The sequence below is a fragment of the Choloepus didactylus genome, chromosome 2, assembly GCF_015220235.1.
Source record: "Choloepus didactylus isolate mChoDid1 chromosome 2, mChoDid1.pri, whole genome shotgun sequence".
In the NCBI taxonomy this organism is placed as follows: Eukaryota; Metazoa; Chordata; class Mammalia; order Pilosa; family Megalonychidae; genus Choloepus; species Choloepus didactylus.
Window position 1 is genome coordinate 170,926,837 of NC_051308.1, and position 15,309 is coordinate 170,942,145.

The following is a 15,309-nucleotide window of genomic DNA, read 5'->3' on the forward strand; positions in this document are numbered from 1 at the left end:
CCCATAAATGCCAGAAATGCCCAGAAGACCAAATTTAAATTCAGCCATATCTGTATCAGTTATTGCCAACCATTCCTAAACAGCAACCTGCTCCTGACTTTGTAAGACACCCCTAAGTAAAATAGAAACTTAATGTCAGTCAGTTAGACATTTCCTCACTTGCTTCAGCATTTGCCTTCTGTAATTTCCCCTTTCTACTTCCTTGGATGAGCAACCTTCTACTTTATGAATGGAATGCTGCCCAATTCATGAATTGTTCAGTAAAATTGTGAGATCCTAAATTGCCTGAGAAGTCTTTTATCAGTTTTCATGTTGATCTGTTTTATTATTATTTCCTTATGACACATTATTAAAAAGCAATCATCCAGTCATGAAGAAGTCTGAAGTACACCAAATATTAAAAAGCAATCATCCAGTCATGAAGAAGTCTGAAGTATACCAAATATACAGCACTCATATTGCCTTATATTATTGATTGATCATGAGCTTTTATTTCATACTGAGTCATCAATCTCTCAAAATACTTTTCATTTTTGAATGCATCTATATATCTGTGAACAAGAAGTCCCTTCATTTTGAAACCTTTTTTCATCTGGAAACATCTATGATTTTAACCACTTCAATCTCACTTTCCAAATTATGCCTGTTACAATTACTAGACAAGTAATCTGATTTATTAGTCTAACTTTATAACTAGTTTTTAAATCACCCTCACTACCTCCTCTAGGTTTTCACCACTCTATGGATGCCTTATTCTATTTCTGAATTAGTCTTCTTTTTCATATTAATCCCATTTTGTTCATCAACTTTCAGTGTACCTCATTACCAGTAGAATTAAATACCAGTTCATTAGTACAGCACTGCATTCTCCATCCTTATTAAGCCCTAACTCCTTAAATTATATCACTCCACTTAACTCCAAATAAAACCAGGTTATTTGCTGATCCTGGCCCTTCCTTGCATAGAAATATCTGCCTGGATGTCTTTCCTCCCTCGTCTACCTGCCAAATCCTTATTCTTCAAGTTCCATCTCCCACTGAATGACCATTTTGATTCACTTATCCATATGTGATTTTCTCTCATATAAAATTTCATAGCATTTTACATCTTAATAATGTTATTCATTATATTTTGGCATTGTATTATAGCCAGTTGCGTATTTTCTTTAAACTTCTTCTGTCATACAGTGCTTTGAGAAAAGGTATCTGTAAATATTCAGATTATCTCTTGTTCAGTGACTTGCATGGGACTCAACATATATTCTTTGAATAAACTTGACCCATTGAGGTCAGAAATTCCTTTAAATTTAATATAAAATAGGATTTATCTTTGAACCTTCTCCTTTGATAGGCTTTGTAATGTGATGATTCCTTGAGCTCTTTGGATTTAGTGATTAGTGACAGTGATAAGTAGGTTCTCAATGATAGAGTGAGCAGTTTCTTAAATTATAAATATCTAGGAAAATTGGACAAAAAAGAAATGTATGGGGTAAGAGCAGTGAAGTTTTTTTTTTGTTATGTACAGCTTAGTTTCATTCCCCAACTTCAAAGTAAACAGTACTTTCCATTCAACAAAATATTTAAATATCTTTTCACTTACTTAGGAAACATAAAATCTAACCCTCAAGAAATTCAATGATACATCAGGGGTTTGGATTTTATATGAGGATAGAGATTGTGTGTTTATTTGCAATGGTCTTCTTTAAAATCAGTGCTTCAGTTTTAACATTTAATTTCCTATACATTATTAGTTAGTGTTACTACTTCATCAATGACAATATGTAGTGATTTAAACATCTAAATTTAATAGCATCTTTTCAAGGAAATCAGTGGCTAGTTACAATGCTATTTTATTTTGCCTTGTATGTAGCATTCATGTTTTATGTTACTGCACATATTTACTACCTGTTTTATATACAGAACAGTACTAAAACTGAAACTGGATATTTAGTGGTTGTGCTTCCAAAATAAATTGGAAAATGCTGCTATAATTAGGATTATCAGAGTGTGATAGGAATAGGCCATTTCTTTAGCAATCAAAAGTGCTTGTCAGGAGCTTAAAGAAATCAGCTCTTTTACAGAACAATGGACATGGGTCTCTTGAGTTTATGATATATTATGAGAAAAAGCTTGATGGAAAAATTCCCTTATGTAGACCTTCATCTGCACATCAACTGCAGTATTGTCACTTACAATGCTTTATGGCCTTCAAATTATACTGCAAAGATCAGTGCTTCCTTTTAATACCATCATTATTAGCTCATGTGCTCTTGGAATCTTCTGTTTAAAGTTCTCCAGTAGCTTTAGCTGTTCAATTAGTCAATGCCATACTCTAATGTTCACATGTTGCTATATTTATGTGGGATAATTAGAGCAGTTCCGAGATTATTTTTAGTCCTTTCAAAGGAGTTGAGAATGCAATAAATTTGTACCATGCTGTTATTTATGGGGAAAAAATGACTTGTGTTTGATGATAGTTTACTCTGATGGTATTTGGGGAAAATTGGCAAAGTTTTGACTTTTTTTTTTGATCAATGGGCTTCCTTTGCTGGCACTTTGCTTTTAAAAAGCACTGTGCCTGCTGCTGTACATAATAAATTCATCACACCATGATCCAGTGCCAAGTCAACCTGGTTAAAAATAGCCTGGGTTCTGTGTCTGGGCTATGCATTCTGTAAATAACGGACTTCTGAATCTTAAACCTGAAGTCTCATTATAGGAACTGCAAGATCCATATGGCCTAAAAACCATGAGGAAAACGGAGAGAGAAGTGCATCTGGCCCTTTTGGCATCTACCACCACATTCTGGTCTTAGTCGCTGTGGAAATGTGAATAGATCCTCTGGAGTGAGGGAGTGATTTGGTGTTTCAAGCTAGGTTAACAGGCTGTCATTTTAGTTTGGGATTAATGTTTGCTTTCAGAAAATGGAGTTGTTTCCAGTTAGTTCAACCAGCCCCTAGTGAGTGCCTTTTACATATCAGGAATTGTACATGGCTGCTGGTGAATGCAGTTCCTAACCCTGGAGAAGTTTGCAGTTCAGTGGGCATAAGTGCAATATTATGTAGTAAATGCTATCTATGACATAGACAGTATGAGCTGGAAGAAGTGTAAGTATGAAGATCTGAGCAGCACCTAGGTTGGATTCACCATCCTGTTTCAGGGCAGGGAATGAGAGCTGGGGGCTCTGTTTTGTTTCTGAGGATGCTGCATGTCTATTTGCCTCTCAGCCTCATCCATGGATATCAGGGTCTCTTACTGGGGAACATTTGTCAAAAAGTATGGCAGTTTCCCCTCGCGTAATTTTCCTATCTTTCTCCCATTCACCCAAAACACCACGTAACTTTTAAGAGAGGTTCTAGCTATGTGCCCAGTATTGGTTTTAGCTTGACACTTTAGTGATTAGTAAATGGATCTTGAGGATATATGAATCAGTAGGATTAAAGCATAGAAAAAAATTGTGTCTGATATGCATGATACATTATGCATTATGTCACATTTCTCATGTGCACTTTGATTTGTCTGTTAAACTCTTAGTTAAACTTCAAATGATTCTTGCTCAGGTGTCACCTCTTTTTGACTTTGTGAGGAATTTAGCCACTCTTTACTCAGTGACCTTATTTGTAAAATAGAAATAATGATCCCTGTCTCATAACTTTGCTGTGAGGGTTAATTAACTTTTCAAGTGAAGTGTCTAACCCAATATCAATGATTAACATTGCTGTCTTTGAATCCCCAACAAGACTGTGTGCTTCTTGATGTCAGGAATGGCATGTTGCATATAGCACTATATCAATAAATCATGGTTTAATTTTATTAGGCCTCTGTGCCAGGTCTCTATATCTTTTACTTTAAAATGCAATTTTATTGAGATACATATTCACATACCATACAATCATCCAAAGTGTACAATCAATTGTTAACAGTAACATCATATAGTTGTCCATTCATCACCACAATTTTTTGAACATTTTCATTACTCTAAGAAATAAAAATGTGTGCCAGTTTGAATGTATTGTGTCCCCCAAATGCCATTATCTTTGATGTAGTCTTGTGGGGCAGACATTTTGGTGCTGATTAGATTTGCTTGGCATTTGCCCCACCCAGCTGTGGGTGATGACTCTGATGAGATGTTCCCATGGAGGCGTGGCCCCACCCATTCAGGGTGGGCCTTGATCAGTGGAGCCATATAAATGAGCTGACACAAAGAGAAGGAACTCAGTGCAGCTGTGAGTGACATTTTGAAGAGGAGCAAGCTTGCTAGAGAGGAACATCCTGGGAGAAAGCCATTTTGAAACCAGAACTTTGGAGCAGACGCCAGCCACGTGCCTTCCCAGCTAACAGAGGTTTTCCAGACGCCATTGGCCATCCTCCAGTGAAGGTAACTGATTACCAATGTGTTACTTTGGACACTTTATGGCCTTAAGACTGTAACTGTGTAGCCAAATAAAACCCCTTTTTATAAAGCCAATCCATCTCTGGTGTTTTGCATTCTGCAGCATTAGCAAACTAGAACAGATTTTGGTACCAGAGAAGTGGGGTGCTTTTGCTGCTGAGTTTGCAAATACTAAACATGTTGGAACAGCTTTTCAAATGGATAAGGGGAAGATTCTGGAAGAATTGTGAGGAGCTTGATAGAAAAGGCCAAAACTTCTTTAAAGAGACTGTTTATGGAAATATGGACTCTAAAGATACTTCTGATGAATGTGTTGTTGCAAACTGGAAGAAAGGCGATCCTTGTTTTAAAGTGGCAGAGAATTTGGCAAAATTGAGTCCTGGTGTCAGATGGAAAGAAGAATTTGACAGTGACAACCTGGAATACTTAGCTGGGAGATCTCCTGACTACATGTGGAGGATGTACCCTGGCTTCTTCTTGCAGCTTATAGTAAAATGCGAGCAGAGAGAGATGAACTTAGAACTGAACTCTTGGGTTCAAAGAAACCAGAAGCTGATGGCTTGGAAAATTACAAGCTTCCAGGGGGTGGAATTCCAGAAGCTATAGCCCAATGTGAGGATGTAACCAAACATGGAACCCAGCCACGATTTCAGTACAAGCCAAGATTGGAGATGGAATTATCCAGAAAGGATTTGTGGAAAGTCTTATTGTCTGATGGCTTTGACCCCTGCATGCTTCATTCGAAGCCAACAGAATTCTTGCGAGATCTTTACAGACAGAGCCATTGCCGGTCTGGACTGGAGAAGACAGACAAGGAACAAAATGAAGGAAAAATTTCTTCAAAGACAGAGCCATGGAGGTTGAGGTCTGGAGTCAAGAGGTCTTGGGCTGGGAGAGCGGAGTGGCCCACATGCATGGAAAGGGTGAGTTTGCCCTGGAGGTCGAGGTTGGGCCTTCCGCCTTGATGCTCAGGAAAATGTCTTCCCACCCCAAGCCCCAAAGAGGGTGGAGCACATTCCCAGGGAATTGGGGAGAGCCTGGATGCCACCACACTGTTCTGAAGGGGTTGAGCATGTGCCCTGGAGATGGAAGGGAATCTGGGAGCTGCCCCAATGTTTGAGGAGGGTGGGGCCGAGAAGGTGGTCTCCCCAATGTGTGGGTATGTTGGAGCACTCACCCAAGTGTTTGGAGAGGAAAGGGCTGCCACAAAGGCCCTTAGGAAGGGTTAGACTACCGCTCTCTCAAGCCCCAAGGATGCAATGTTGTTCTGTTAATGACCCTCAGACTTTGAAATCTAATGGAGTTTGTCCTGCGGGTTTTAGCAACTGTTTTGGTCCTGTTAACCCTGTTTTCCTTACTCTTTCTCCTTATGGCAATGGGAAAGTTTATCCTATGAATGTCCCTCCTTTGTATATTGGAAGCATATAACTTGTTCTAAGTCCACAGATCCAAAGCTAAAGGAGAATTATGCCTTAGGACCCACCACGCCTGTAATTGATTTTGATAGGAACTTGTACTTAACTTTTGTTACTGAAATGATTTTAGTTTTTGTGATATTGTGATGGAATGAATGTATTTTGTACTTGGAAAGAGAATGTCATTTTGGGGTCCAGGGGGTGGAATGTGCCAGTTTGAATATATTGTGTCCCCCAAATGCCATTATCTTTGATGTAGTCTTGTGGGGCAGATGTTTTGGTGCTGATTAGATTTGCTTGGAATGTGCCCCACCCAGCTGTGGGTGATGACTCTGATGGGATATTTCCATGGAGGCATGGCCCCACCCATTCAGGGTGGGCCTTGATCAGTGGAGCCATATAAATGAGCTGACTCAAAGAGAAGGAACTCAGTGCAGCTGTGAGTGACATTTTGAAGAGGAGCAAGCTTGCTAGAGAGGAACATCCTGGGAGAAAGCCATTTTGAAACCAGAACTTTGGACAGATGCCAGCCACGTGCCTTCCCAGGTAACAGAGGTTTTCCAGACGCCATTGGCCATCCTCCAGTGAAGGTACCCGATTACCAATGTGTTACTTTGGACACTTTATGGCCTTAAGACTGTAACTGTATAGCCAAATAAACCCCCTTTTTATAAAAGCCAATCCATCTCTGGTGTTTTGCATTCCTCAGCATTAGCAAACTAGAACAAAATGAAAATAAGAATAAAAGTAAAAATAAAAGAACAAAAGAACACCCCAAACACCTCATACTCCTCATCCTCCCCATTATTCATTTACTTTTTGTCCAACTTTTTTCTACTTATCTGTTCATACATCAGATAAAGGGAGTGTGAGTCACAATATTTCACAAGCACACAGTCACACCATATAAGCTACAAAGTTATACAATCATCTTCAAGAATCAACTATATCAGCTCCACAGGTTGGGGACTTGTACTTACAGTTCTTATACTGTGATCTCAGTTGTTCCTCCTATTCCAGACTGGTGTATGATGTTTGTCTGGTCACAGATGTCCCCCAACAGTTGTTCCAGACTATTTACTTGTTGCTCCTGGCTATATGCTTTTTGTTCCAGAGGACTAACTAAATTCCACACCTCCCTTATGCCCCCATCTTCTCAATATCTTTTAAGTAAAAGTAGTGATTAAATGTTCTATTGTTTAAACTTAATCTGTCAAGATAAGAATCTCCCGTAAAGTCGTGAAAATTCTTTAACTTAATGATCCTTAAAGAGTGATGTTAAAGTAAGAAATTTTAAGATTCTGATCCAGGGCAAAGGAGGTTTTTGGAACTTGGGAACTTAGGCAACTCAAAACTCATATCTTGCCCTCAACTCATAGCCACTTATAATTCTGGGGGCAGGGATGTCAGCAGATGACTTGACAGAACACAGTGCCCTTTTCAGAGAGAATATCCAAAGGAAGTATTCTCATAAATTGTGTAGCCTATTCAAAGATAGAAAGAGAACAACAAACAATATGCATTATGGGCCTCATTAAGTGAGATAAATTCAACATTAAATCAGGAGTTGGTTTGAATTCAGCTTCACTACCCAGCTGATTGGGCAAACTATTTACTTTAAGGTTCAAGTTTACCGTCAAATATGTTAATACTTTTTGCACTAAGGAATAGTATGAAAAGTAAATATATTATACATGAAAGTATATTATACAATACTTTCTTGAAGTTAGAGATTTCGAATGCTGCTAGCCAGTTTGCCCAAGGCAGTGGTTCTCAACCTTGGCCACACATTAGAATCTCCCAGAAACGCTTAAAGATCCTAAGGCCCACCAGCTTGGCTGGAGTTATTTATCTTTCAGAAATTCTGATTGTGACTCATTTATATTCTTGATGCAGACGGTTTTCCATTGTAGACTTTGCTGCTTTCCCTGCCATGGCCACTCTTCCTATGAGCTCCCCACCCAGATTTCTCCAAACTCTTCAGTTTAACTTTTGGGGATAAGCATGAAAGTCTGTTATGCTTATGCCATCCAAGACCCAAGGAGGTCCCAGGAAAACTGAACTCAGACTCTGTCTGTCTAACCATGGTGCACTGTTCTGTTTGCTTAGATATTGCCTCCTTCAGTCTTGGGAAGGGCAACAGCCCTCCTAGAGTCTGACTGGAAGCATAGCTCAAGTGACCCCTCAATATCTACCCCCATCCTCTCCAACATATAAGTTTGCACAACCACCTGGCCACCTGCTTCCCCTCCTCTGTCTCCTGTCCTCTCCTTCTCTCCCTCTCTCTCCCCCTCCCTGTCCCCCACTATTACTAAGAATGCTTCTGGAAATATTCTTGTAGAGATGTTTTTGTTAATTTGTATGAGACATACATCTGTTGGATGTGCATTCTTTTAGAGGTAGAAAATTAGCTAAAACTGGCCTCTAAAACTGTGGAACAATCTTATTTGGTCCCCGTGAGAACTCTGGTAGTTATTTTGTGGGCTATTCATTGAAATCTATTACAAAGGCATGTATGAGCATGAGCAGTGATGAAATCTTGGGAATATTACAACCATTCTGTTGTCCTGTAGTTAATTTTTCTGCTGAACAAACTATTTCCCATTTCCTCTTTCAGCTCAATTTGCCTGTTACTTGGGGTTATTTCAGGGTCTTTCTATGGAAACACAATATTTGGTTTAGTTTCTTTCACCTGTACTATGTTGAGGCTATGTCATTTCTTTTGGGATTTCTCACCACTTACAATATAACAAACCACCCCAAAGTGTGGTGGCTTAAAACAACTATTTACTATTTATTGTAACTCTAGGTTCAGAAGAGGGGTTCTCATGGTCTGGAGCAGGCCTGGCTGGGCTTACTCGTGTCAGCAGTCAGCTGCTTCATTGGCTGAAGGATGGCTGGGCTCTGATGGCTCAGCTGAGACTGCTTCTCTCTGCTCCATGTTCTCTCTCATTCTTTAGCAGGCTAGTCCAGACCTCTTCACAATCAGTAGAGACAGGATCCTAAAAGCAAGAACAGAAACATGTAAAACCTATTGAGACCAGGCTTGGAAATCACACATATCCATCACATTTGATTGGCTAGGGCAAGTTTTAAGGCCAGTACATATTCAAGGGGTGGGGAAATAGAGCCACTGTTGATGAGAAGAGTTTCAAAAAATTGAAGCCGGTTTGCAATTTACTGCAGAGCCCATCTGTATTATAACTTCCAGAGAACTTCTCAATGATTTAGTCTGATTTCTAGTTTTCCTATGGTGCAATGGATTTATTATATACATATATTTACTTTGTTATATATTGTGTGTGTGTGTGTTTGTGTATGTGTGTATAATTCATCCAAAATTTGGGAAGAGAGAGAAAAAATATATGTGTTCAGTCAAAATGTACTAGTTGGTTATTTTTCATTTTAGTTCAATTAAAAAGTAAATGAAAATAATTTAAATTTTAAAAATTAAAAAAATGGGAAGTCTTTAAATAGCTTGAAACAAAAAAAAAAAATATAAAACCACTTTCCCTTAATGGAAACTTAAAAAAATTTAAGGAAGACCTATACTACATATAAGGATGTGCTTGATATACTTTTAAGTTAAAAAAAAAAAAGCCATGAAATTGATAATCTATAGAATAGAACATAATGGAGTCCCTTAATCCTGACTCCATCTTCTCATTTCTCAGAGGTGAGCACTATAAATTCTTCCAGCTATTTATTCTAATTTTACATATATTTCTAAAATCTCTTAATCCATTGACTTAAAATATCATGTATTGCCTGCCTATTGTTACAGATGAGGATTTTACATCATTTTTAACTCCCTCATTCTCTCTATATTGTCCTAAGATATTATTTAAAGTTTTGTTAAATACATATCTAGTGTTTTCATTATGATTATGCAAATGTCCACAAGTAAATCAAGATATATGCTCTGATTATATTTCTTTATAGCATAAAATTTTGTTTTTCAAGGTTTAGTAATTGCTTCCTGTCCTTTTTTTTTTCTCATTTGTTGAGTGTTCTTAGAACATCTGATCAATGTTCCCCATACTTATTAACAGTTTCATAAATTACCTCTAAATATATGATCAAAAGAGTCAGATAATTTATAAATTCATTTTTTTTTTATCTCCTGACACCCCTGTTTTTCAGCCCTGCTGCTGTCTGACTCTTCCTCTGTTATGCTGGGAATTCTCTTCCCATCTCTTCTCTGTTGGTTTTCATGTCAACTGGATTCTATTTCTTCTTCTTTCCTGGATTGCTTTGTCATCTTCTAGTAGTTTCCATAAAACAAGTACATGAAAATAAGTTTTTTTTGAGATATCAGTGGTCTGAAACTGTCTTCATTCTATCCTCACAGTTTTGCTCTTCTGGCTGATTGTATGATGCTACTTTGAAAATAAATTTTCTTGTTTTCAACATTTCTGTGGGAAATCTGAAGTCATTCTGCTTTTCAATCCTTAATATGCAACTTATTTTCCTCTTAGGATGTTATAGTTTTTACTTTTTTCCATTGGTGTCATGAAATTCATTGTGGTTTGCATTCATATAGGTCTTTCAAAATTTATTGTTTTGAATGCTTGATGGGCCCTTTCAATCTGGATTTTCTTGTCTATGAAATATTCTTGCATTGTTACTTGACAATTTCCTTTCCATTATTTTTGATGGTATCTCATTATTTAACTCATATTAGTAAGATGTTGAACCTCTTAGATTAGTCCTCTTTCTTTCTTTCTGTCTTCTTTTCTCTCCTTTGTTTTCTTTTACTCTTGGGCTTATTTTCCAATTACTTTTGATTAAAATATTGACTATTAGTTTTAATTTTTAATTTTTTTTCTTTTTTTCTGCTTCATCTTTATGGAATCTTCTTTTAATGGGGGCATTATCTTGTCTTTGAGAATATGTAAGAATTTAGGAATGTTTTACTCTTTCTTTATACTCTGAGTTCTTTTGTCATATGCATATATTTGACCTTCTTTGTTTTATGCTGTAGATCTTCTTCAAACAGAAGACCACATGTTGTACCCTTTAGTCCATTGCTTCATACTTAAGAATGAGGCAGTATTGTGCTCATTGGAATCTCTGTGCATTGGCAGGGTTGGTAGCCTGGTTAGAGTCACTACATAGAAGGCAGCCACTTGAGTTTTGACTAGGAGTCATTAAATTTCAGTATCTAAGTGTCTTTTCTCTAGGGATCCTGTTTTCTCAACAAAGGCCTTCCAATATTCTACAGGGAGATTATAAACTTGACTGCTGGCACTTCCAGTAGTCTACCTGGGGTTTGTAAACCTGGCTGTTGACATTCTGGAGATGGTGGAAAAGGGGGCTGATGTTTCAGAAGCTGGAGTCCAGAAAGTCTGTGGTTTAATGTCTCTGGTAGCTTTAAAGTTGTGTTAGGGATAATTCCCTAATTGCTGGATGTTAGGATAGAAGCCAAGAAGTTTCATTTTCCATGTACAGATGTTCGAATTTCCTCCTGTGTTCAGTCCTCATCTCATCCCCCTTTTGATGATACTTTTTCTTCTGATTCCCAAAATCTTTCACAGTTCTGATTGCCTTGTTTCTTGTTGAGGTCAATTTTATTTTCCACCCACACGCATGATTCCACAATTGTACTAAGACTTGACTTTCCTTTTCTTTGCTAAGCTATTTACTAGTCCTCTCTTTTCAGCCTGCATGCACTATATTTCAGATTTACAAATGTTTCTTTGTAAATGTAGAGTAAAATAGAGTTTTTACTTCTATTTGTCATCCACTTAGGTGAAGAAAGTAAAGATAATCATCTTCCCTCTATTATCCTGAAATTGAAAGGGTGCCAGAAGTTCTTAACACTACTGAAATAGTAAGTCCTCACTCCTTCTTTTAACTGCACTCTATTTGAAAAGCAATTTGAGATCAGAACAGGGCTTTCCTTGAAAACAGAATTTTAAACAGACTTCTCCAAACCTTTTTGCTCCTTATGTCATCTTTCCACATAATATTGAGATAGAGTATCTAAAGCAGCTGGATGAAGCAAATTATCTCACAACTTTATGTTATAGCTTTCATGGTCTCAGTCTTTTATTATTTTGGAAGAGCAAAAGAAGAAATCCTTAATTACATATGTCACATTTAGGGTAAGATTAGGCTACTATAACAAAAACTTCCCAAATACTAGGAATAACCATTTAAGTAGATTCTCATAATAATCTAAGTAAAGCATATTTTGGATTCCTACTGGTTTCCTACTCTGTTGCATCTCTAATTTCTCCAATGGTATCATTTTTATTTCATGGTTGAAAATGGGTCATGAGTATAGACCAGTTTACTGCAAGACAGATCTGAAGATGCACACATCACCTACTTCATTGTCTAGAACTCAGTCACATGGTCCCCTGAAGTTGCAAGGTTGGCTATGAAATATAGAGACAACTGGACAACCATGTCTGATGAATGAATGTCTTGCTCATCATAAGGCAGTATTTTTAAGATGATGATAGAGTATGAACCATCTCTGAGGTTAGAAAATAAAGAAAAAATCAAGTACTCATTTAAAAATATTAATGATATTAAAATGTTTATATTTCTATGATCTGAAACTCTTCCTCCAGAAAACTAACATCTGTTTTCTCTTAGATTCCCTTTTTTCTTTCATGGATTTCTCTTGCTGTCACACATGCAAAGACACACATGCACTCTGTTCCTTCTGCCCAGTTTTTCTACTTAACACATTAAAAAAAAAAATGACTTCTTCAGTCACAGATCTGGAACCTAGACAAGGATGACTCAGAGGCTGGTATCCCATGGGACTGTGACTACAGCCTCTTCATGTGATGTGTCCATGTCACTTGGGTTTCTCACAGTGTGTTGACTGGGTTCTGAGAAGCGTGTGTTCTGAGAGTGATCATTCTAAGAGAACCAGGCAGAAGCTGCATGGCTTTTTTATGAAGAAGTTTCAGAATTCATATACAGCATTGCTTTCATCACATTCTATTAGTGCAATTCTATTTCAAGTCAGAAGGCCAGCCCAGATTCAACAGGAGGAAAATCAGAACTATGACACTTGTTGGAGGTCTGGCAATGCCACACTGTAGAAGAGAATGTACAATGAAGTATAATGTTGTGGCCATCCTTAGGGGAAAATAAAAGTACCATAGGGGAGAATAGATTTTGATGAATAACTAGCAAAAGTAACCATATTATATATTTAATGACATGTAAGCAAAATATGTTACACATAGTTAATTGAAAGTAATCAGTTAACACATCAGAAGCTCAAACAAGTGGGAGCATATTATTTTCCCTTTGAATCTACATTCTATTTGGAAAACTTACTCCTTCCAGTTTTCCGAAAATAACCCACACTTTCAAAGTTCCATGCCTTTACTTATGCAGTCCCTCAAACTGAGGGAGACAAATGCCATCTACTTAGAAAATTGTCACTGACACTGAGCCCTCCAATTGCAATTAATCAAGCAGTCTCTGCTACAGTACAGTATTTCAGTTTCTACTTAACACTTACACTATTTTGATTTATTGTAATTAGTTATTTATAGGTACAATTTCTCCACTAACATATATGTTCCTATGGAGAAAGATACCTTAACCATGTACAAATTTGTATTCTCACAGCACCTGGGGCAAGGCTTTGTATAAAACAGACTATTAGTCACTGTGCAATTGAGATTAAAATGGTTTTATGTTAAAGAAAGCATATATTTTACTTATTAATCCATTAGTAGTTCTAGTTTTGATTTATATGTGCTCTCCTGTATGACTGGAGATTGCTAGAGGTGGAGAAAATAAAACAAACTGGAGGGAGATTTCGGAAAATGGAAGAGCTTGTTTTAACATATTTTAAGTGTGTGTACAATCAGTCCCAATATGCAGTGAGTATCATATTCTATGAAAGCATCCTTAGTAGTCCTATTCAGTCTTGGCTTTTTAGTGATTAGCAATCTAACAGCTTCTTAGGTATATATAAAAATGCTGAAAGAACTAAACCTTCATGCCCATTAGACTTTCATGTTCCCAGGTGCTATGGTGTTTCCTGATATTTTTGCTTCTGGCTTTAAATGCAAAAATCACATGACAGGCCAAGGTCTCTGTTAACATCATTTCCTCCTGGATCCTCCACTGAGGCTTTACTTTGCCAGGTAAATCATAACTCAAATATTCATTCTTTGCTTCAGATCGATTTAAAATGCCTTACCCAGTTGCTACCTGTCAAGATGTGGCTACAACTAGCTAAAGCAGAACTGAACAATTTCTGGTTAATGTCACCCTATAGTTGGGAGGAATCGAACTCAAATATAAGCTACAAGGCTTGCTTTTTATTTTATCTCTACTACTCTCTATCTGTGGTCCCCTGAAAATAGCTTTATTGAATCTATTCTTTCCATATAAGGCAGAGATAAATGCATTCATTCGTCTCTTAAGCATGTTGAATGGTTGAAGTAGAACTATAAAGGTTATCAAAAATGTAATTTGATGCCTTGTTAGGTGATATTAAAAACATATTACTAATTCCATGAGTCATCATATTCCACCACACATCTTAGATATTTTTTGCCTTAATGATTCTTTTTTCCATGTCCACTTGAAGTTTGATTTTAGACTCTTCATGTCAGTTCACTATTCCCAAGCCAAGAGTGATTGTGTGTTATGTTTTTTTTTTCAGTTTTTAAAGACAGATAATTCCCTTAAAATAGATTACTTTAATAATTATTCATCCTGGGTATGCTGGAAAATAGTTTTTCAACCAAACTTTTGACAAAAGGAATTGCTGATTTTAGGAAAAGAAAGATCCATAGAACTACTATATTTTTGACAAAAAGAAATATCTCTGACAAGGTATAAATTATAAACACCTAATATTTAGTGAAATATTGGAAATATATTCTGTTTTGATATAAATACTTACATAGGTGCCATTATTTTCTATATATTAAAAATAGATCTTTATCTATGGCAAATTCTCTACTTGACTCTTCTTTAATTTCTGTTCCTTTTTCCCCCATTATCTGACCTCGGACCTGAGTTTATATCGCCATGTTTTAGCAATTCTGAGAATCACATTCATCATCTCTGAAATTGGGATGCATTTTACAATCTCTGTCATCTTAGAAAAACTGTTGACCAGAAATAGCTGTGACACTGATGTATGAACTTGATCATATTTGTTCCTATTGTCATTAAGTAAGTTGAGTTTTTGCCCTTTTAACAGTACATTGTTTGTTTAATTATTTTAAATACAAGAAGTTTACCCCATGATTCAACATTTTAATAAAACTTATTTTGTACACAGTAAGGTCCAAAAAGAGTATAGTGTAGCATTAATTTAATATGGTAAGGCATATAAAATTCTATGTTTTCTACGCGATTGTATGAGTTTTTTTTTTTCCAAAGCAACACAAAAATGCTTTACAGGACCCAAGGAAAGAAGAATCTTGTAAATTCATGAGTCTGTGTCTCATTTCATTACTGAGATACATGCAAATATATTGTCTACCATAAATTAAGCAAAGCAAGT